Source organism: Bos mutus, chromosome 28, assembly GCF_027580195.1.
Source record: "Bos mutus isolate GX-2022 chromosome 28, NWIPB_WYAK_1.1, whole genome shotgun sequence".
Lineage (NCBI taxonomy): Eukaryota > Metazoa > Chordata > Mammalia > Artiodactyla > Bovidae > Bos > Bos mutus.
Window position 1 is genome coordinate 12,452,013 of NC_091644.1, and position 23,836 is coordinate 12,475,848.

The 23,836-nt window shown below is 46.6% G+C and overlaps 1 protein-coding gene and 1 non-coding gene across 16 annotated transcripts in view; one reads left to right on the plus strand and one right to left on the minus strand.

Moving 5' to 3' along the window:
* The window catches only part of KCNMA1 (potassium calcium-activated channel subfamily M alpha 1), a 780,456-nt gene that overhangs the window by 190,059 nt on the left and 566,561 nt on the right, over positions 1-23,836 (plus strand). The window lies entirely within an intron of this gene.
* TRNAC-ACA (transfer RNA cysteine (anticodon ACA)) lies at positions 14,573-14,644 on the minus strand. Its single transcript has one exon. It is a non-coding gene; the product is annotated as a tRNA-Cys (tRNA).

Consider the following 23,836-nt stretch of genomic DNA (forward strand, 5'->3'; position numbering starts at 1 on the left):
GGGGCTTTACTTTGCAAGAGGCACTGAGAGAAAGCTGTTATTTTATGCTTGAACACCTTTTCCCTGGAGCAGATGGGCTGGGGTTGGCAGAGGCACCACCGGCCTACAGGACTCCAGGGGGATCATTCACATCGATTGTTCACAGCGTGTTCTATGTGCAAAGAGACCCTCCCATCATACTCCTGGGTCTAGTGATGGAGCCTGAGGCCTCCTCATCTGGGAAACGCAAAAGCATCAGAGCCAACAAATGCCATTCATCCCACTAGAACAGGTTAAAGGCCTCCCAGGGAGGCATGGCTCCTGTCCTGTACACTGCCTGTCCTTGTGTTCCCCTGGCCACTTTCTGAAAGACTCTTCAGAGCCTGGGGAAGCATTTCAAGGTGGTGAACTGTTCTCAAACACCTTCCCTCCCTGCTTTGTGCCAGGAGAGGGATCAGAGGCTGGCTGGGACATGTGGTATAGTGAGCTACACAGGTCCTCCAGGATCAACACCGGTTTCCTGCTGCCCCATCCCAACCCCAGGAGAGAGTGAGGTTGGGGGGGGGCGGGGTCAGAAATTGTAACATCTGAGCTAAGCCTTAAAAAGTGTTTTGTAGGCTGCTTTTCAAATAGAGCCAAAGATGACAACTTTCAGACAGATTTGTGATAAAGCAATACATACAGTAAAATATAATGATGTTCATGGTAAAACCATGTGTGATGCGAGTGATAAAGAATCTGCCTGCCATGCAGGAGATGTGAGTTCGATCCCTGGGTTGAGAAGATCCCCTGGAGAAGGGAATGGCTACCCACTCAGTATTCTTGCCTGAAGAATCCCCACGGACAGAGGAGCCTAGTGGGCTACCGTCCATGGGGTTGCAAAGAGTCGGACATGACTGAGCGACTAATACCATGCATATGGTAGAATCTAGGTGGTGAGTATTCAGGTGTTCTCTGTAAAATTCTTTCAGCCTTGTTATGTGTTTGAAATTTTTCGTAATAACATATTGCGAGGGGAGAGTGAGGACTTTGTAGCTGACTGCCCAAGTAACAAATACCCTCTCTGCTCCTTTCTAGTTATGTGACCTTGGACAAGTTACTTAAGCTCTCTGAGCCTGTTTCCTCATTTGTAAAAATGAGGCTAATTATAGAACATATTTTAGGGGGTAAGATAAATGCATTTGAAGTACTTTTAGGCAAAGACTTGGGACAGTCACTGATGCACTTAATATCCAACTGATAAATATCATTGTTATTTTCAATTAGAGAGCTTCGTTTGGATGGGCTCTCAGAAGAGGATATTGAATTAGGCAATTAGAAGATTATTAGTGACCTGAAGGAATAATTCTAGGAACATAGTGGGATGGGAGGAGAAGCCAGAGCAGGGGTTTCAGTAGAGAGGAAGGTGGTAGAGAAGTCAAGGCTGTAAGTCTAGACCTAGTTTGCAGAAGGCTTATTAGAAATTCGGGAGAGAACTGGGTAATGGCTTGAGAGGGAAAGGAATTTGGCAGTCAGAGGAGACTTGCTTGTGGGTCGCAGGAAGAGAGGAAAGGGGCAGGAGATAACGAAGGTTATACAAGCGTGGCCTTGCTCCTTAAAGTGTGGTCCCAAGGACCAGCAACAGCTGCATCACCCAGGAGCTTGTTAGAAAAGCAGGATGCTGATGCTTATTAGAGAAGCTCTGCACTGGCCCACAGATTCAAACAGCAGGATGGGAAGGGCCCTGCCAGGCCATGGCAGGATGCTCAGGTGCCCAGTCACAGCCCAAGTCAGGAGGCAGAGTGAGGAGGCAGAGTCCATGGGCCAGCCGGGCATTTTATCACCTTTCCTTGGGGTCCGGGGACCTCAGGTAGAGCCGCCTGGAAGTGTTCTGTTGCCTTTTTCTCTTGTCTGTATGCTCTAACAGAAGTGGGGTGTTGGAAGAGCCATGGGAGCCCACGCTGCCTGCCCTGTGCAGTAATAAATCAGGGGACACATACCCACCCGACTTGACACACATTTCTAGAGCGTTTTGAGCATCTAATCCAGAGAACACTTCCAGGGTTTGCGCCACGTTCATGGTGTCTAATTGAAAAAGAAAACATTAGATGCAAACAGAAAGATTAAGTGTATCGACATGAAGGTGTAGATTTCTAGCATCTGTTGAAAAAAAATCAACTGATCTGGCCGCATGGGACCTGACAGTGATCTGGATCCGCTGGATGTGCTTTCTAGATCACCGTAGTCCCTGCTGACCCTTTCAGTCCTGTGTCCCCAGCCTAACTTTTTAAAGCGTTTGAGTTTGTCACCACTGATGTATGTAGCCTCTTACTTTTAGGAGGTGGCCAGTGGCCAGCCACATTAAGGGACTTGCCCAGGGTCATCTGTTTTGTCCACAGGCATGGTCCTGGCTCCGAGTGTAGGTGTCCTACCTCTGTATCTTATAACCCCTCCCTCTGTGGGTTTATAGGCCCTGCCACCAGAAGCCCACTTCAATCTCTATGAAATCCCATGTCTACTTCAGGGGGCCTTGGTTTGGGCTCTTGGGGGCCTAAACAGTTGCATTAGGAAGTGTGTATATGCCTGTTTTATGACATTCCCACAAACCAAGTTCCCCTTGGTGAGTTGCTCTGAATTTTCTATCCACAAATGTTCCTATACCTTTTCACTCCAAAATTTTACCTGTAGAAAAACCTATTTAATAGGAACTTGACATTTTAAAAATCAACTCAAATCCCACCAGCTTAGTATAGCAGCTTTCCCTATCTTTCCTTTAAAAAAATGTTTTCAGTCACTGAAAAGCTCTTCTTATTTCACCCTGTGCCACTGACAATGTATTTTAGGTTGACTTCCTGCCTTCACCCTCCTTCCCTCCCCTCTCTTTTTCTTTCCCTTTCCTTCCATCCTTCCCCAGCTGATCACTGCTGAGTAGCACAATGCTTCCATCCTACATTTAGGGTTTATAACACAATGCTTCCATCCCACATTCAGAGTTTATCTCCTGAAGGAGGATACAGTTGCCTGATCCTGCTCAGAAAGCATCCCAGGCCCACCCTTGGAAATGGAGCGCTCTATTCTGCCACCTGGCTTGCCAGATAAGTTCCAGATCCTTGGAGGTAGAGAAGCTCAACATCACGGCTGAGCTGGAAACACCAGCTTTTCCATCTCCTCAAGTGGAACATTTCAGCTGAGGGATCGTGTGTGTGTGTGTGTGTGTGTGTGTGTATTGGATATGACTGGACTGATAGAGTTTTAGGCACCAGGAACCCTCTCCCTTTCTAGCCTGGTATAATCAGGTAATTTTCTTTAGATACTTCTGACTCATAAGTTATCCGTTCCATACAGTCATCTTTACTGTGTATGGCTTTCTTAGAATGTATGTATGTGCTTTTGAAACAGTCATTGAATTATATGCCAGCAGGCATATTTTAGTACAGTCATCATAAAATGCAAATGTTATGCAAACAGTATTTCCCTGGGAAGGCCATGCTATATGTTGCTAGAAACAGCCATTGCTTTTGGTGCTGCAGTAGCTGTGTTACCTTGTGTGAGTTACTTTACTTCTCTGTGCTCAGTTTTCTTTTCTATAAAATAGAGCTGATCATTCCTAACCCTGCTGGGAGGGTTAATTAAAGGAGATACAGTATGTAAGGGCTTCCCTGGTGGCTTGGTGGTACAGAATCCGCCTGCAGTGCAGGTGTCACAGGAGATATAGGTTCAATCCTTAGGTTGGTAAGATCCCCTGGAGGAGGGCATGGCAACCCACTCCAGTATTCTTGCCTGGAGAATCTTACGGACAGAGGAGCCTGGTGGGCTACAGTCCATGGGGTCTCAAAGAACTAGACACGACTGAAGCGACTTAGTATGCACGCAGGGGCTGTGAAGCACAAGCAAAAAGCCTGGCAGACAGGGCAGAGACTCCACATCCTTCCCTCTTCTTTTCCCTACAAGTTTTCTTTAGAGCTTGAGAACCTGCCAAGGAGTTAATAATCTGTTAACAAACACTTAAGTGTTCCAGGGAAGCTTAGCCTACAAAGGATTGCTTTTCAAGAGGGAAGAATCTTCTTGTAAAGTAAACAGTCAACTCTGATTTAGCTTTTGACTTGGTAGGGCTCCGGTTTAACCTGTTGAGTTTTCTTTGCCTAGTTCTACCCGGAATTCTGGGAACTCTTCTCCAGTTGGGTATGTAGCTTGTGAAGGCCAACTTTGCTGGGGCCTTCCTAATTTCCTTAGGAATGGACTTTGGACTGGGTCATGGTGCTGATCTCCTCTAGGGGATCCAGATCTGCCTTCCCTTCCTGGTTCAGACATGCTCTGCACCTCCCAAGACTGATTCACTGCCTCCACTTCTTGGGGGTCCTCTGATGAAATTCCACGCATGGTCTAAAATTGAGAATAAAACCATTTGAAAAGCCCTCTCTTCATTCCGGATTCTGGGTCCCCGACGATTTTTCTCTCTGTTGCTGCCAGCTGGGTGAGCTGAGCTCTTTCTCTCCCAACTCTGGTCTTTTTTGTCCTGATTTGCAACCCATGGGATGTATTTAACACTGGAGGGACGGCAGAAAATTTGGAAACCTAATTCAACCAGCAACCCAGTGTTGCTTGAGCATTGTCTGACATCCTCGTGCCTGACTTTGATGTTAAGCCATAAACTTATGGTATGACTGATTCTAGGTGTTGATGGAAACAATTCAGGCTTCAGGGTTTTTCCAAGTGCAGGAAGCACACAACGGGTGGTTTTGGTACCTTCCAGTGATGCGTAGATAAGACCTTGAATCACCAGGCAGAAGAGAGTCCTTTTTCACTTTTCTTCCAGTCCTGATGATCACACGTAGAGTATCTCGGTTTGGTGTTTTGTTTTTAATATGTATTCATTTATTTAGCTGTGCTGGGTCTTAGCTGTGGCACACGGGGTCCTCGCTCTCCATTTCAGCATGCGGGGTCTTTGGTTGTGGCGTGTGGACTCGCATTTGCAGCATGCGGTTCTAGTTCCCTGACCAGGGATCAAACCTGGGGCCCCCTGCATTGGGAACTCAGAGTCTTAGCCACCTGACCACCAGGGAAGTTTATCACTTTGGTGTTTTGAAAACTTCTCAACACTCCGCCTTGTCCCCTTTGAACAAAGGCATGGCCAGCCTTGGCTGAGAGCCTCTGTCAGCAATGGCATCTGGCTGGAATTTCGTGACCTGGTTTTGTTTTGCATTGTGATTATTTTGAAAGTTATCTTCTATTTTTTCACACGTTATACCAGTTTTTCACATACAGCAGTGTTCTAAGGTTTTATTGAGATATATTTAATTAAAAACATGAGTCTGCTTAAAGAAAAAGCTGAAGAAGCGAATGGTGCAGGTAGCACGTAAATGGGGCAGTGTGTGGTGAGCAGGTGTGAGTAGCTTAGGAGGCACGGACTGAGTCCCTGTCCTGGATTAGCCCCCCGAGCTGCTGACCTCGACTCCATTTTTGACCTCACCATTGACAGATCACATTGGGGTAACTTCCACCAGCCAGATAGTTCCTTGAAGGTGGAGGCACAGTCTTTTTTTTTTTTTTTTTAAATATTTTCTATTTATTTATTTATTTTTGTCTGTGCTGGGTCTGTGTTGCTGCTCAGACTTTTCTCTAGTTACGGAGAGCGGGGAAGCCCAGGCACCATCTTTTGCATCCTTGTCATCCCATGCCCCTCACAGGGACCTCAACACATTATTATTCAACTATTTAACGCAGATAGTGATGGACTTGTGGTGATCCTGGTGCAGCTGAATTCCTAGCAGTCGCTTCTGCCATGGGGAAAGTTGTCCAGAAGTTAAGAGTTGGGCGTTACTACAGATGTCAGAGGATATGCTAGTCCCCCACCCTCCTCAGTGGTCCACACAGCTCTAAGGCTTGCCTTTGTGTGTTACTTCAGCAAGGCACGTGCTGTGTTTGTATGGTTGGGAAGCAGGAACAAGCTTGTGCTAGCTGGTGATGTGGGCATAAAAGTCCTGAGCTGGATGAGGGATGGGTCCCTTGGAGGCAGTGGCATGTTGGTGCTATAAAACATTGAGTGGATCTTCCCAAAAGGGAGGCCTTGTCTGGCTGGCTGTGGCTCTGACTGCATGGCAATTATCTTTGTGGCCTGGGCTCCAGGCTTGGGACAGCTAAAACACTGGGTGTCACTCAGGCTTGATGTCACCGTGATGGTGACACAGTTGGTGATGATCTATCAAAAACTTTGGGTTCCCTGCCTTCTGGGCCTGGCAGGGCCACTGCCTCCCCATGGACAGCATGTGGGGCCCCTTCAAGTGTGCGGGGCTCTGTTTTCTCACTTGCCTTTCAAAGGGATGACGTGCATGTGTGCCAAGTCTCTTCAGTCCAACTCCTTGCAACCCTATGGACTGTAGCCTGCCAGGCTTCTCTGTCCATGGGAGTCTCCAGGCAAGAATACTGGAGTGGGTTTTTATGCCCTCCTCAGGCGATCTTCCTGACCCGTGGGTCGAACCTGCATCTCTTATGATCCTGTATCAGCCAGGGTTCTTTACCACTGGTGCCACCTGGGAAACTCCAAAGGGACTGGGGACAGACAAATGAGCCTCTTTATTTCCAGCTGTCACCGCTGCTCCTTGATGGGGCATGGGACACCAAGAGTCATCTCCAAAGTCTCTTCCCATTTTAATGGTTTTTGAATCTGACCCTGGATGACTGGGCTTGAGTTACACTAGTGTGAAATGAGGAAATTAAATCAGGACAACCACTTGCTTTGGATGAATTTCTTGCAGTTATCGAAATACAATAGGATTAACCAGTGAGCGGGTCATCTTTGTCTTGTTCACCACCATAGGCCCAGCACCTAGCATAGTGGCAATAAAAATAGGTTCATGAAGTGAAAGAACAGGAGGTGATTATGTGAGTTTTGTGAGAAGTGGTAAATGAGCCCAAAGGAGGCAATGTCCCTTTGGCTTCTTGGTAAGCATGACCTCACCCTAGTAACTTGACAAGGGAAAGGGAAAGAGAAAGCAAGAGTGAAGATGAGGCTCTGGGTCTGGAATCCTGCAAGTGGGAGGGGCTGGCTGTGTGCTTTTCCGATCCAAGGTCCCGGCCTCCTAGTCACTGACTGTCTGTTTCCACAGCACAGACTTTGGGGGGAAGCTGCAGGCAGTCTGCAGTTGCTGCTGTATTCATGTTGCAGCTGCTGAGACACCCGTTGGCTGCAGCTGCCCCGGGGCTGAGCCCTCAGCATCTGCTCAGAGGCCTGCAGTTACTGCTGTAGGCTTCAGACTGGCTGGAGCCGAGGTAAACCAGCAGAGGGGTCCCAGGCCTTCCCTCCAGCTTGGAACCCTCCCCACTCCCTGTGCTTACAGCCCCTCTGCTTGAAAAGTCACAAAGGGCCAGGAGCAATCCCTGAGATCCTCTTCTGCTCCCTAGGACTGAAAGAGTATCCCCAGGACCCAGAGGTCGTGAGGTAGAATTATATTTCAGTCATCATGAAAAATTGTAGAATGTCATGCCATCAATAGTTTCCCTTTTAATATTATTTTGGTTGTTTTGCAATCCAAGAATGAGAGCCAATCTATGGTCCCTCCAGTGCTCAGTCTGGGCAGCCGAGACCACCAGGAGGGTGAATGATCAGTTGTTACATCTGCTTGGGAAACGTGCCTTGATACACTGCCTCCAGGAGGGACGCTGGGTTGACTAATGTGAGTTAGAATTGATCTTATCTCTTGGAACTGGTGCAAGTGCAGAGATGGACAGTGGACGGTTCAGAGGAGGGGGAAGCTGCTGCCTTTAAAAGGAGTAATTCTCTCTGCAGCCCAGAAGGCCAAGATGAAATGTGATCCAAGAGTGTGAAGAGGGCAGAGAGGAGTGGTGACCTGTGAACTGTAATCAAGGCATGTCAGTGGTTCAGCCCTTGACCTTTGTTGGTTAGCATACTCCAGACTTTATCAAAGCCCACTCTGAGCCGGCCCCGATATGAAGGTGCACTGTATTAAGACAGAGATGAGTTAGGTTAAGTGTCTGGTGGGGATTGCACTTGGATGGGCTGGGGAGGCACGTGTGAATGTGATGTTGAGCTCCTGCCTGTATCCTCCATGGTCGTGGCCATCACCTTCGTGAGGTCCTCCTCGACTTCACCTGCAGCAAGTGCCTGCTTGGTTTGTTCTCCGGGGAGTACTGTGCTGACATTCACTAGCTTGAGCTCCCCAGGTGGATGTTCTCAGTGGTGTTGGTAGAACCATATTGTGGCATGGTTGTGAGAAGATGGACTTCTGTTGTGGATAGCGTCCAAACCGTTTGTGCAGAAGGAGGTGGACTGGGATTCAGGGCTCCAGGCTGCTAGGCGTAGCTCTGCCCCACATCTGTTAATGGGACTTAGGAACAAGACTGGCTTATGGCTTCCCTTCATCTAGTCAGTGGGAGAAAGGTTGCCTGGTATATTGTGCCTGCATACACATGTACATATAAAAATCTTACAAGATATTCTTTAGCTCTGAAAGATATAAACCAATAATAAAAGCATCTTATTTGGGAAAGATCACAAAACAGTTAAAGTTATTAAACAAGTTTCTACTTACTGTGGTACTTTTCAGGGTCCTTAATATAATGACACTAAGAGGTTGGCCAAAAAGAGCTTTGTTTTCCATAAGATGTTATGGAAAAGACTGAATGCGCCTTTTGGCCAATCCAATAATACAGTAAATTACTGCAGTGGGGTACGGTGGGCAGTGATTCACAAACTTAGTTGATCATGGAATACTTGGGTTGTAGAGGAGCCTACTAACTGATGTTCCTTCGCATCTACTTTGGGAACCACTAGTCTAGATAAGTGGTCCTCAATCTATGATGATTTTTGCCCCCTAGGGGACTTTTGACAATGTTTGGAGACATTTTAATTGTCACAACCTAGGAGAGCGGAAGAGTGCTGAAGGCCAGAGATGCTGTTAAACATTCCAAGATGTACAGGACAGATGCCCACATCAAGTTTATCTTGCCAAAACATCATTAGTGCCGAGGTTGAGAAACCCTGGGTGAGATGGTCCCTAAAGTAGCCTTCCCCCTCCCAGCTCTAACTTTTGGGGGAGTGGGCCTTTTGGTGACACCCCGTAACTTGGTGCACCTGTTTACCCAGGGTGATGTCTGGCCCTTTCACGTCATTGCTCTCTGGAAGGCAGGAGAGATGAGGTCATTCTGCTTTATCCTTGTTGATACTTGAACATTCCTGGCTCACAAGCCATGTACCCGTATATCCATAACCGTGGTCTGCATCTCTGGGAGCATGAGGGCTGGTGGCCAGGTGAGCAGAACACAAAGTCTCCCTTTCCTGGGTCTTATTTCCACTCTCAGTGGCCAAGTTGGGGGAGCTCACTCTGCTCTGTTGCCGGAGAGACTTGAATTTCAAAGCCCACACTGCCTGCCAGGAGCCGTTCCCACAGACAGTGCTGAGATTCCAAGAAGACTCTTCAGCTCACAGAGATTCATCATCTTTGTGAAGTTTTAAAATCAGAAATGGGTTTTACAGATACTCAAGATATTCTGGCTTTTTGTGGTTCCTCTTGACCACACCCACTTTTCCAAACACACATTGTCCTCCAGTAACCAAAACACAATAGGTAATGGAAATTTCATCACAGCTGACCCATAGAGACCCAAATGGGACCAGTGCAATTGTGTCTGAAGCATGGTGCCGTCTTGACTAATTAGCCTTTCACAGAAGTGAATGCTTCCCTGTACAACTTCAGGGAGATCAGCCGGTTGTGGCTCAAGGTAGACTGTTGGTAGTATCTCTTCCTTTTCTGGGCTTCAGAGGCACACATCCTCTAAGGAGTCGCTGCCACCACCGGGCCACATGAGCAGTCCAACTCAAGGTGGAAATACACTTCCTGCCTGCCTCCTACCCCATCAGTCCTGTGCTTCTTCTCATCACGGTGCCTCGTTATCTTCAGGGGCATGAGCCATTTACCAAGACACTTGTCTCTCCCTGGGAAGGCTGTGTAGGCAAGGATCAGCAGGCTTAGCGAGGCCAGCTCTGTCACCGGTGGTGACTTACAATCGTCTTGAGGAAGCCATGGTGGAATCTGTCCCCTCTCTTCCATCCTAGGTGGTGGGGTGCATTGTCCTGTGTCCAGAGATGTCAAATGAGTGAAATTAATGCAACAAATTTTACTGGCCACTGGCCCTGGAGTGGGTTGTAGAAAACACCTTTTTCAAAAAAACACTCAGTGATGGGTGACTTATTGGATGAATAAGTCCCAGCCTCTTGCTTAATTGGTTCAGACTTTTATTGAGTGTTAACCTTGTGCTAGGGAAGTGCTGCTGTTTATTCTGAAGGCTGCAGAGTCTGCAACTACAAGACATGGAGAAGGGGACGGAAGGCGTCGTAAGGTTTTGGGTCAGGTGTCGGGGGGCAGCAAAGATCTCCCGCCACTACAGTCAGCCCCCATTCGGTGTTACAGGTTCTGGCGCTTTGCTGAGTGCTTTCTGTGTCTCAGCTAACCCTCCCAGCTCCCCACCTATTCACCCACTCAGTCACCCACCCTGTCATCCACCCACCCAGCCCGCTGCCAACCCTCCACCCAGCCATCCTCTATCCGCTCTCCCAGCTACCCTTTCAGCCACCTTCTGCAGCGGACATTAACAACTTCCATTTCCAGGTGAGCCAACTGATGCTTATAGGAGGTTAAGAACCACCCAAGTTGTAACCAGACCTCAACTCATTTTTCCAGCACACTCTGAAGCCATGCTCTTAATTCTGTGCCTCCCACAAGTGCTGATTTGAATTCAGGTCCTTAGCTCCTAGCTCGTACCCAGTCTCCACAACCTCAGTGCTCCAGCCAGGCTCAGGGCTCTGGGGAGGGTCAGAGTGACCACCCAGAGTGTGACAGCACCATGCTGCTTACATGCAGTAGGCAGGGCTTTCCAGCTTCAGGAAGGATTGTTGTGTGCTCAGAAATTACATGTTCACCTGTTAGAACTGAAATAACCTAAGAGGAATTTTTCAGGCCATGGCTACAACCCATAAGTGGATCATAAAATCAATTTAGTGGGTCACAACCAATGCAAAAAAAAAAAACAAAAAAGTATATGAAAGTACATCCCGTGTAATAAGGTTAGATGTTGTTCCATGAGCCCTTTGTTGCAGTTACTTATATACTAGATGTGTATGAGTCACAATGGAGAATAAATTTCTTACTGCGGGTGAAGGTTACAAATTTGAAAGCACCACCCAGGAGGGGAGTTGGGCAGGCCGCCAGCTACAGAGACAGGCACGCTGTGTGTGCTCTTTGAATCTCTGCTTGGTGGGTGGGTTGAAGGGGAAAAAGGACACAGCAGGTCTTGGCAGGTCAGTCAGCAAGGTTTGGCTGAGAGCCCACTCTGAACTGGGCTTTGTTGGTGTTTTGGGGGCTTCGTGATGTTAGAGAGGAGGTCCCTGCTGACCTTGAGTTCTTCCTTTCCAGTGCGAGAGAACAGCTCTACCCAGCAAGGTGAGGGGATGTAATAGGCAGTGTCTACAAGAATAATGATGGAGCAGTGCAAAGTAGCTGTGGTTAACAGCATGAACTCCAGGGCAGCCGGCCTAGGTTTAAATCCTAGCTCAACTCTATCTCTTACAGTTCACAGCTTTGGGTAGGTCACCTAATCTCTCTGTGCCTTAGTTTTCTCATCTGTAAAATGGGCGTAAGAACGATACACACTGTGTGAAGTTATTATGAGGATTGAGTTAGTGTTTACAGAATGCTCAGAACAATGCCTGGCCCAGGGCCACCATATATGTATGTGTGTGTTTATTATATCTGGTGGCTCAGATGGTAAAGAATCTGCCTGCAATGTGGGAGACTCAGGTTTGATCCCTGGCTTGGGAAGATCCCCTGGAGAAGGGAATGGCAACCCACTCCAGTATTCTTGCCTGGACAATCCCACGGACAGAGGAGCCTGGCGGGCTACAGTCCGTGGGGTTGCAAAGAGTTGGACATGACTGAGTAGCTGACACTCGTTACATAAAGGTGAGCATATGAGCTTTAACTGAGTGCCTAACAGGAAGCTTTACCAAGGCTTAGAGCAGGCCTGGATGATTATTTTTCTAATATTCTTCTTCCCATCATTCAGTTTAGTTGCTCAGCCGTGTCTGACTCTTTGTGACCCCATGGACTGCAGTGCGCCAGGCTTCCCTCTCCATCACCAACTCCATCATCTTCCCATCGTGGTCATCCATAACTACTGTTTTCTCATCATAAAAATATTCTAGACACTGTGCAGAGTCTCCCATGTATGTCCTTCTGTCCAAGGAAGTGGGGCTTCTTATGTCCATTTCTCAGATGGCGATGTGGCTTGCTTAAAGAGGGGCCAAGCTAGGCCCCAGCCCCTGGTGGGTCTGGTTCTGAGACCTGTGCTTTTGAACCAGAGGGCGCATCCTGTCCTTGGCCTGCCGCCTCTGCTTTCTTTGAAGATGTGGCTGGTTTGGTCCTTTCCTGGCCCAGAGAAAAGGGTGCTGTTCTCTCCACTGGGCAGAAGGAGGGTTTTGAAGCTGGCTCTGTGGAATGCCCCAGCCCTCTCTGAGGGGTGACTCACGGAGCCACAGGGAGAGCTGGCTTCCTGATGGCGCTCACAGCTGCTGGAGCCCCCAGACAGCCTTGCTGGGGGCTGTGCTGGGGTCTGAGAGGTATCAGCAGCCTGCTGTTCCCCACACCTGGCTCATCCTCTCTCAGTCTGAGATGCAAGGCCCCGCTTGGGCTGGAAGCCCATGACAGATGCAGTTCCTCTTTGAAGTGCTGGACTGAAGAGACTTCCAAACAGGAAGCGTGGCCCAGCAGAAACCCATGCATTTTTAAAGGCTCTCCTGCCTTTGGAGGAAGGTCCCTGAGAAGGGCTGGAATCATTAGGGTGCTTAGTTATCTGGCTCAGCTCCAGGGAACCCAGGATATCAGTTTTGGTCTCAGCAGAAGTCCTGCCACCTGGGCAAAGCTGGAGGGCAGCCCGCCTGCCCCACCAGGGTGCCGGGCCCTCATCCTTCTGATCCCTGACTTATTAATGAGCTTTGATTGCTTGTTGCACGCCTACTGCATATTCACTAGACACAGTGCTGGATATAGATCTATATCTATAACTATAGAATATATAGTCTAAATATATATAAATATATATTTGTGGCATCCCACTCCAGTATTCTTGCATGGAAAATTCCATGGACAGAGAAGCCTGGTGGGCTGCAGTCCATGGAGTCTCAAAGAGTCTGACATAACTGAGCGACTTAGCATAATATAAAATATATAAACACATAAGAAGGATATATATTATTAATTAATATGTATTAATAAATATATGTTGATATATTATTAATATACGTTCTTATTAATTCTTACACCCTGGAAGTAGAGGCCGTTTTTATCGTCTAAGAACCTCCTGTGAGCTTTCCTTCTGTGAGTGTTGCAAAGGTAAATTGTTGAATGAATAAATGAACATGGGCCTTCAGTTCTAACCCCTTATGGAGATACAGAAGATCCCTGTGATGAGAGCACATGCCCACTGACAGCCTGTCTGAGCTCCGCTTGGCTGCTTACTGGCTGTGTGACCATGGGCAAGTGTCTTGACTTCTCTGTGCCCCTGGTCCTCATCTGCAGAACGGGAGATATTCGTACTAGTTGTGAGGATGAGAAGGATTACAACCCCCTTGCCAAGCATTTCTTATCATTTTTATCTTACAGCTCAGGAACTTGAGTTTTTGAAGGGTTAAGTAACCTGCTGCAGTTTGTGCGGCAAGTTTAGATTATAAGCAAAGCAAACGAAAGAGGAGGCAGGTCTGCAAAGCCGGGACGGTGTGTCCTCTGTGGCAGCTGCCACTCCTCTGACTAGATTGATTCTCAGCTCCTAAGTCAGAGGCTGAGAGGTTGATGTTCCAAAAGTCCACCCTCCTGGACAGAGACTAACGTGCTGTTCATGGGTTGACTGGACGTTTGAAATGAGATGCTGGCTTTGGAAGGGATGAGGGAGGGAACACTTAACTCCCAGGTTTGGGGAGGGGTGTGCTCATCTCAAAGAATCAGACCCCTCTCTTATTTTTCAAGGGCCTTGGGGTGGGGGACAGCATCCTGAAAATCTGACCTGCTGCAGCAGAACTAGGCTTTACAGTCTTTGACCTACCTGTAAAATATCTGAAGGTTTCCAAGTTCACACTGACTCTGTGAGCAGGCAGCCCTGGGTTAGCGTGGACTGGAGAGGCAAGGAACGCATTTGGTTGGTTCTCATTTTTATTCTGTGGTCTCTGATCTTGAGAATACAGAGTCCCTACCCCCTGGCGTCCCCTTTCTCTTCATCAACAGTGACATGCTGTGTCCACATTCCCTTCTTGGCGCCGTCCTAGGGTATCGGGCACACAACAGTGTCTGCCTCTTTTCAGAATAAAAATTATACCCCTTATTTTTCAAAAACAAGAGGGGTATAATTTGTGACTAAAACCAAGGTGCTCAGACTGTGAAAATATCTGTTGCTTGGATGTTTCTGTGTCGACTGAAAGTGAAAGTGAAGTCGCTTAGTCATGTCCAACTCTTTGGGACCCCATGGACTGTAGCCCGCCAGGCTCCTCTGTCCCTGGGTTTTTCCAGGCAAGAGTACTGGAGTGGGTTGCCATTTCCTTCTCCGGGGGATCTTCCCAAGCCAGGGATCAAACCTGGGTCTCCTGCATTGTAGGCAGATGCTTTACCGTCTGAGCCACCAGGGAAGCCCTCAATTAGAGAAGTCATTTCTAGCTCAGATCTGGAGAAGAAACTATTTGTTAGTGAGAAGCCTTTTGTGAGTGTCTTCCAGTGAGAAACGGGACCAGTTGAGCAAGTATGGGCAAAGCCAAGTCTCCTTAATTTATTCATTGACTTTTTTTTTTTTTTTTAGGCTAGAAAACAATCACATACTTTTGGCCAAAACCAGCCCTGGGGCAGGAATCCAACAAAACATCATACTAATTAGATAATCTAATTTCCAGAGAGAGACCCCAGCTCAAACTACTGCCTTGCTAGCAGTGATGCAGAGATGACAAAAGGATCAGTGAACAGAGGCCCATCATTCCCTTGAAGTTCACATGGACCCTCACCAAGGTTAGGGCTTGGCCAGAGCTTCACCTGAGTTTTCTGTGTGTGTGTGGGGGGGCGGTATCTGTAATAGTGAGAAATACTATGCTTAGAGGAAAAAGTGCTATAAACTGGATGACTGAAATAAATAGAAATTAACTTTTTCATAGTTCTGGAAACCAGAATTTCAGAATCAAGGATTTGCAGGTCTGTGTTCCTGAAACCTGTAGAGGAGGCTCTGTCCTCTCTCTCTAGCTTCCAGGGTGGTCATCCATCCTTTGCATTCCCTGGCTTGCTGCTGCAACACGCCAGTCTCTGCCTCTATCCTCGGGTGGGCTTCTTCCTGTGTCTCTGTCTTCTTAGGGCCTCCTCCTCCCTGTTTTACTCTCTCCTCCTTCATAAGGACGCACATGATATTGAATTAATGACTCACTTGGTTACATCTCCAAAGACCTTATTTCCAAATAAAGTCATGGTCACAGGTTCTGGAGTTTAGACATAAACATATTTGGAGGGGAATGCAGTGCAACCCATTATGTATAGACGCCTTGCCTGAACACTGAAGAGATGGATCAGGCTTTCTCCTGCCAGTGTGAAGTGAACAAGCTGGGGTTCTCCTGGGAATCAGGTTCCTGGAAGGAGGAGAAAACTGCAGGTAGAGGACTTAAGCTCTGAATGTCCTTTTTTCCAGATCTGTGTTTCCCTAGATGGGTTCTCCAGACTAGCAGCATCTACATCAGCTGAGAGCTTGTGAGAAATGTCAGTTCTTAGGCCCCACCCCAGACTTCAGTTCAGTTCAGTCACTCAGTCGTATCTGACTCTTTTTGACCCCATGAATTGCAGCACGCCAGGCCTCCCTGTCCATCACCAACTCCCGGAGTTCACCCAGACCCACGTCCATCGAGTTGGTGATGCCATCCAGCCATCTCATCCTCTGTCGTCCCCTGCTCCTCCTGCCCCCAATCCCTCCCAGCATCAGAGTCTTTTCCAATGAGTCAACTCTTCGCATGAGGTGGCCAAAGTACTGGAGTTTCAGCTTCAGCATCATTCCTTCCAAAGAAATCCCAGGGCTGATCTCCTTCAAAATGGACTGGTTAGATCTCCCTACAGTCCAAGGGACTCTCAAGAGTCTTCTCCAACACTGCAGTTCAAAAGCACTTCTTCAGCGCTCAGCCTTCTTCACAGTCCAACTCTCACATCCATACATGACCATAGGAAAAACCATAGCCTTGACTAGACGAACCTTTGTTGGCAAAGTAATGTCTCTGCTTTTGAATATGCTATCTAGGTTGGTCATAACTTTTCTTCCAAGGAGTAAGCGTCTTTTAATTTCATGGCTGCAGTCACCATCTGCAGTGATTTTGGAGCCCCCAAAAATAAAGTCTGACACTGTTTCCACTGTTTCCCCATCTATTTCCCACGAAGTGATGGGACCAGATGCCATGATCTTCGTTTTCTGAATGTTGAGCTTTAAGCCAACTTTTTCACTCTCCACTTTCACTTTCATCAAGAGGCTTTTGAGTTCCTCTTCACTTTCTGCCAACTGAACCAGAAACTCTAGGGTGGGGCTCAGCCACCTCTGTTGGGTGGTTCTGATGCTACAGTTCAAGGGTTATTCTTGTATGTTTTTGTCTTTTGTTCTTACTGCAGTGCTTTCAGATGGGGCTGCCTGTTAATGCTGGAAGATGTTTTGGGTTAAAGTAGATATTAATAGTTTGGAACTTCCTAGTGGTCCAGTGGTTAAGACTTTGCCTTGTAGTGCAGGGGGTGTGGATTTGGCCCCTGGTTGGGAAGCTAAGATCCCACATGCCTTGGGGTCAAAAAACCAAAACAACTGATATTGTAACACATTCAATAAATACTTTAAAAATGGACTGTGTTGGGACTTCCCTGGTGGTTCAGTGGTTGAGAATCTGGCTGCCCATGCAGGAGACGTGGGTTTGATCCCTGGTCCTGGAAGATCCCATGTGCTGTGGAGCAACTAAGCCAGCAAGCTGCAGCTACTAAGCCCATGAGCCTAGAGCCTGTGCTCTCTGCAGTGAGAGAAATCTCTCTCATGCTCTCTGCATGAGAGGCCCGCACACCAGAACTAGAGAGTAGCCCCCACTTGCCTCAACTAGAGAAAGCCCATGTGCAGCAATGAAGACCTAGCACAGCCATAAATTAAAAAAAAAAAAAAAAAAAGATTCTCTAAAAAGAATGATTTATGTCAAAAAATATTTTTTTTTAAATTTTTTCTTAGATAGTAAACTATTTTATATAATATTTATTGGGTATTTATTGTATATGAAACACTATTGTACATCCCTGGTAGAATGCAAAGATGAATAAGGCACAGTTCCTGTTCTCAAGGATTGGATAATGTATGTGGAAGGGGGTGACGGTGGAGACTAGAAGCTAGAAGAGTTTGTTAAATATAGTACTTCAGTCCAGTTCAGTTGCTCAGTCATGTCCAACTCTTTGTGACCCCATAGACTGCAGCGTGCCAGGCTTCCCTGTTCATCACCAACTCCCGAGCCTACTCAAACTCCTCGCATCAGTGATACCATCATATAGGTGAACCAGCCTCAAAATCTGAAATGTATGTTTTGCTGCGGCAGTGTTGATTTTGTTTTGGTATGAGCCATTGTATAGTTCTATGGTCTAAGTCAAACAAGTTCTGTGACTAGCTCTGAGCTTTTGATATGCTTTATGCACTGAACATTGAAAATTTCCAGGAAAGGAAACAGTAGCACTTTCAAATTTCATTGATAAAAGAAGTCCTTCTGTACGGAGTATCCCATTGGATTGGCATTCTGTAGAGTACGCACTGGGAAACACTGCTCCCGTCCACATATGAAGCCATTCAGCAAACTTTTTATGAATCATCTTCTAAGAACCAGGCCCTGTGTTGGGGGAATAGAGCAGTGAAGACATAGTTTCTCTCTCCATGGAACTGAGAACTTGTGCTGGAGCTGGCAGACTGCAGGCTGTGGGCCAAGCCTGCCCTGCCGTCTGTTTTTTTTAATGGCCTACTAGCTCAGAAAGGTTTTTACATTTTTTTTTTTGAGCTGAAAAAATTTTTAATAAAGGATATTTTATGAAATGTGAAAATTCTATGAAATTCAAATTTCAGTGTCCATAAATAAAATGTGATTGGAACACAGCCACTCTTGTTTGTCTGTGTTTTATTTCTGACCACTTTTGTTCTGTGATGACAGAGTTGATTAGTTGCCAAAGAGATTTTAGGCTCCTGCAGAGCCTGAAATAGGGCTTCCCAGGTGGTGCTAGTGGTAAAGAATCCGCTTGCCAATGCAGAAGATGCAGGAGACATAGGTTCAATCCCTGAGTTGGGAAGACCCCCTGGAGAAGGAAATGGCAACCCACTCCAGTATTCTTGCCTGTGAAATCCCATGGATAGAGGAACCTGGTGGGCTACAGTCCACGGGGTAGCAGAGTCAGACAAGACTGAGCACCCATACGTCCAGAGCCTAAAACATTCGCCAGCTGACCCTTTACAGTTGCCAGCTCCTGCTCTGTGGAAGCACAGAGGCTGTGAGCAAGTATTTGTGGATGCCTTGAATGTTCTGGAGGAGGAGTGAAAGCGCTACGTGATTAAAGAACTTTCCTCACTCAGTGGAGGTGGAGGGGCCATTAGGGAAGGCTTGCTGGAGAGAGAGCTCATATCTGAGTGGGAAGCCTAGAATATGACTGGGTGGAGAAGGTTGTTTCAGGGAATGGTACATGCAAATCCATGAGTCATAAAGGAGACCCACTCATGGAAGGAAGGGAAGAAAGTCCAGTATGGCTGGAGAATAAGGAAGGTGAGGGTGAGAATGGTTTCATATGTGGATCAGATATAAGGCAAAACCCAGACATCCAAGAACATCCCTGAAGGCCATGCTGAGGAAGCTGAACTTGACCCTGAGAGCAGTGGGGAGTCATGGAAGAGTTTAAGCACAGGGATGATAGAAGTGATGTCAACTTTGCGAGATCTCTCTGGCTTAGTGTGGAGGATGGATGGGCTGCTAAGCCCCTTCAGTCGTGTCCGACTCTGTGTGACCCCATAGACGGCAGCCCACCAGGCTCCCCTGTCCCTGGGATTCTCCAGGCAAGAACACTGGAGTGGGTTACCATTTCCTTCTCCAATGCATGAAAGTGAAAAGTGAAAGTGAAATCACTCAGTCGTGTCCGATTCTTAGCGACCCCATGGACTGCAGCCCACCAGGCTCCTCGGCCCATGGGATTTTCCAGGCAAGAGTACTGGAATGGGGTGCCATTGCCTTCTCTGGGAGGATGGATGGGGCACTGGAGCAAAAGCAGATACTTTATTATTAATTATGAAGCCTAGCAGTCTGGGGAGAGAAGGTGTGGGTAGAGGGAAATGCGTGATTGGAGGTGCAGAGGCTTTCTGTGATACTCAGCACCTTCGTGCTGGACCCTGGGTGCTTCGTGATGGCCTTCTACACAATGAGCCTGCATCCTCTTAGACCCTGACTTATCAGTGAGCATTGATTGCTTGCTGCACGCACTACATATCCATTAGGCTCAGTGCTAGATGTAGAGATATATTTATCTTTATTTAGAATATAAGTTTTTATAGATGTAGTAATTAATAAGAATATACATATTCTTGTTATATATTGATATTTACAGATGTAGGTATGTATTTGTCTAGAATATGTATTTATATTCTATAGATACAAGAATTTATAATCAATATATTTTATAGAATATATTTTAAAGAATGTATAATATATATTTTACAGAATATATATATATTCTGTGAAAGTGAAAATGTTAGTTGCTCGGTCATGTCCAACTCTTTGGAATCCCATGGACTGTAGCAAGACTGCTCTGTCTGTGGGATTTCTTAGGCAAGACTACTGGAATGGGTTGCCATTCCCTTCTCCAGGGGATCTTCCTGACCCGAGGATCAAACCTGGGTCAGCCACAGTGTAGGCAGATTATTTACTTTCTGAGCCACCAGGTATGTGCTCCCATATATATTCTATAGATATGAAAATTAATAAGCCAGGTTTCTGACCTCAGGATTCTTAATTGGAAGGGATGATGGATGCTTGAACATATCGAGGGCTGATAACCAGAGGAACAAATAGTACTGTGAGGGGACAGAGAGTAAGGTTTGAGTGAATATCATTGAGAGGTGTTAATTCTTATTAAGAGATCTGGAGAGGCTTCATGGTGGAGGTGCCTTTAAACAGTTTTGAATAATGTCCTGCATTTGGAAAGAACTGTAATTAGTCCAAGAGGACCAAAATAATGGACTTGTGACAGTATGAGGTATTTATACAGCAAAGGGCTCAGGAAGCAGTGTGGCTGGAGTGAGTGATGAGTGGAAGCTTATGGAAGGTGAAGAGGGGGTCCTGAGGCTCCTGATCTGGCATGGGACTTGACCTAGTCTTCTGACTGATTTAATGTTCTTGCCACTTTAATCAAGGCTGTGCTGAGACCATGAGCAACTCTCAGGAGTAAATCTGCAGGGCAAGAGAAGACTCTCTTTCTCTGATGGCAAGGGGTCCTGCCTACCTCATTTCATGACCTCCTGAGGCAAGTATAAACAATAAAACACACCCCCTCCCCATTGCCTTGTTTATAGGCTCAGACCCTGTATCCAACAGCAGACTGTTGTATTATCAAGTCCTCTGGGGTTCCTAGCCCATTCATCCCATGGCTGTGTGTTTCTGACTTCTGCTTTGACTTTGACATTCTTCTTCTGGGTGGTGCCTGCCCCTCAAAACTGTGAGAGTTTTTTTCCCCAAAACAAATAACTTTTTACTGAAGTATGGTTGATTTACGATGCTGTATTTGTTTCAGGGGCTTCCCAGGTGGCTCAGTGGTAACGAATCTGTCTGCCAATGCAGGAGATGCAAGAGGTGCAGGTTTGATCCCTGGGTCAGAGAGATCCCCTGGAGAAGGGAATGGCAACCCACTCTAGTATTCTTGCCTGAAAAATTCCATGGACAGAGGAGCCTGGTGGGCTGCAGTCTACGGGGCGGCAAAGAGTCGGACACGACTGAGCGTGCATGGATTAGTTTCAGATGTTTAGCAAAGTGATTCAGTTACATTCACAAGTGCATGTCTATTCATTTTCAGATGGTTTATTATAAGATATTAAACGTAGTTCCCTGTGCTGCACAGTAGATCATTGTTGTTTGTTTTATATGTAGTAATGTGTGTATATATTAATCCCAAGCTCCTAATTTATTCTCCTCTTTCCCCTTTGATAACCGTAAGTTTGTCTTCTATGTCTGTGAGTCTTTTTCTGTTTTGTACATTCACTTGTATATATATTTTTAGAATCCACATATGAGTGATATCATATTTGTCTTTCTCTGTCTGACTTCAGTTAGTGTGATAATCTCTAGTTCTATTCATGTTGCTGCAGATGGAGTCACTTCATTCTTTTTTATGGCTGATTAATGTTCCATGTCCGTTATCCATTCATCCGCCGATGGACATGTAGGTTGCTTCCATGTCTTGGCTGTTGTAAATAGTACTGCTGTGTACATGGAGGTGCATGTATCTTTTTGAGTTAGAGTTTTCATCTTTCCTGGATATACGCCCAGGAGTGGAATTGCCGGATCATATGGCAACTGGAAGTTTTTTTTTTTTAAGAAACCGCTATACAGTTATTTATAGTGGCTGCACTGATTCATATTTCTACCAACAGTAGGAGGGTTCCCTTTTCTCTACACCCTCTGCAACATTTATTATTTTAGACTTTTTGATCATAGCCATTCTGACCAGTGTGAAGTGATACCTCATTGTGTGTGTGTGTGTTTTTTTTTTATCATTTTTCTAATAATTAATGATGTTGAGCATCTCTTCATGTGCCTGTCGACCATCTGAATGTCTTCTTTGGAGAAATGTCTATTTAGGCTTCTGCTCATTTTGGGGATTGATTTGTTTGTTTTTTTGATATTGAGATGTATGAGCTATTTATTTATATGTTTTGGAAATTGATTGATTGTTGGTCGCATCATTTGCAAATATTTTCTCAAATGATGCAACCGGCAGGGCTTTTAATGAGGTTTTTCTTGGTTCTTGGCCCTGTTTTCAGGGCTGTGACACAGGGTTACTTGCAGTTTGAGTCTCGAGTCTCTGTCATGTCCCATAAGATACTTAATAAAGGTGGGTGATGATGGCAGGCCCCTTAAAAACAGTTTGGCTGATTTATTTTTAGATGTCTTTTCAAAATTGTGAAATGAAACAAATATACAGAAAAGTGTATAAAATACGAAAGTACAACAAAAAAGTGAATGATCATGAGACAATCCAGGTAACCAACCAGGTCAAGGAATAGAATGCTGCCGGGGTCCCCAGGAGCTTCTGCGCATGTCCCTTCTCCTTACCTGGCTTCTCACCTCTGATGCATCAGTGCCGAGGAATGCTAGTAACAACTCTGTCTGTCCAGCTTCCAGTCAGAAAAGCAGCTGCAGAAGGAGAAGAAAAACAGAACCTTGGTATTCAGGCAACAATCTGACCTTTCTTCAGAGCAGCCCACACAGAGGAGGTCTGGTCTCCGTGAGTTCCAGGGGCCAGGCTGACAGTTGTTATGGAAACATGGGGCTCACAGGATGGTGGCTCAGGTGATGGCCACAGCACTCAGCCAGGGGCTCCCATGCTGTAGGGCTCTTGTCTCATTGCAGTTTTTATGTACTTCTAACAAGAAGCTCCTGAGATTTAAAAGAAGATTCCTCTCTCGTGTTAGCTGCCTCCCAGCATCCTCCTGATCCAGCCACACTTCATTATTGCAGATGGAGCACTACAGGAGGAAGAGAATGCTGCTGTTGATCCAGGGGAGACTGTGGGTCCTTAGGCAAGAATGTGGCAGAACTAAGAGTAAGAGTTCAGTAATCATTCATTAGCAAATGTGATGTGCAGGTTTCAGACAGCTTTGCAAGCTGGTTTTTCTAACAATTGTCTTGGGCCCCTCTCTGATTAGAGTTTGTGTTTGTGGAAGGATGCCCATCTGAACAGGCATAAGGGGAAAAGCAATCTCCATTGGAAGAGAAGGCTGAAAGGCTTCTAGGAGAACGGTGTGTGTGCCTTTTGAGATTTCAGTTCTTGAATCACTCACCCCAGTAGCTCTTCAATATTTATAATGGGTGCACTGCAATTAGATTTGCAAATTCAGAAAATTGGGGGGTGGGGAGGGCTCCTGTGGGGAGGGAGGCCCCTGTGTTTGCAAGTACGTGGGTTGCATGCACTTTGCTTTGGCTTCCTGTGGACTCTATTTCTGACTTCATCTTTGGGCTGGACCTGCTTCTTTGTCAAGTGTGCCCTCCTGACCGAGGTCTGGAGACAGGGGAAGGGTGTGGGTGCCCCGGGGGCAGCGAGCCGCCACGTCCAGACGCTCGGTGTGCTCTGTCTGGGTGGAAAACCTCATCTGAAGCCAGACTGAATCACACCAGTTTCTAAGACATTCTTCAACCATGTTAGGCAAAAGAGTCCCCCGCTGACAAGCCGGGATAGAAGGAAACCTGATATAATTTTGGAAAAACCTTCTTCGAGAAAGAAGGTTCTCACAGCTGCTGAGCCTCTCCCCGACGTCCAGGGTTGGAGGGGTCCCAGGCCACAGGGAGGAGATTGATGGGTCCAGGGGTACCAAGTGGAGAGTGGAGGCTTTGCAGGGCTGGGGTGCTGGTCGTTCCCAACTCGCAGTAGAAGGAGAAGGAGAAGCAGTTGTCAGAACACAGTAGAAATAGAAGAACCCTCCCCTCTCCCCCGGCTGTTGAATTATTGTTATTATTTCACATTAACAGCCAGGCCAGACTCTCTTGCATTTGGCTGCTGTGTTGGAAATCCAGATCCAGGCTAGGGTTGTGGGAACCCAGAAGCATAGG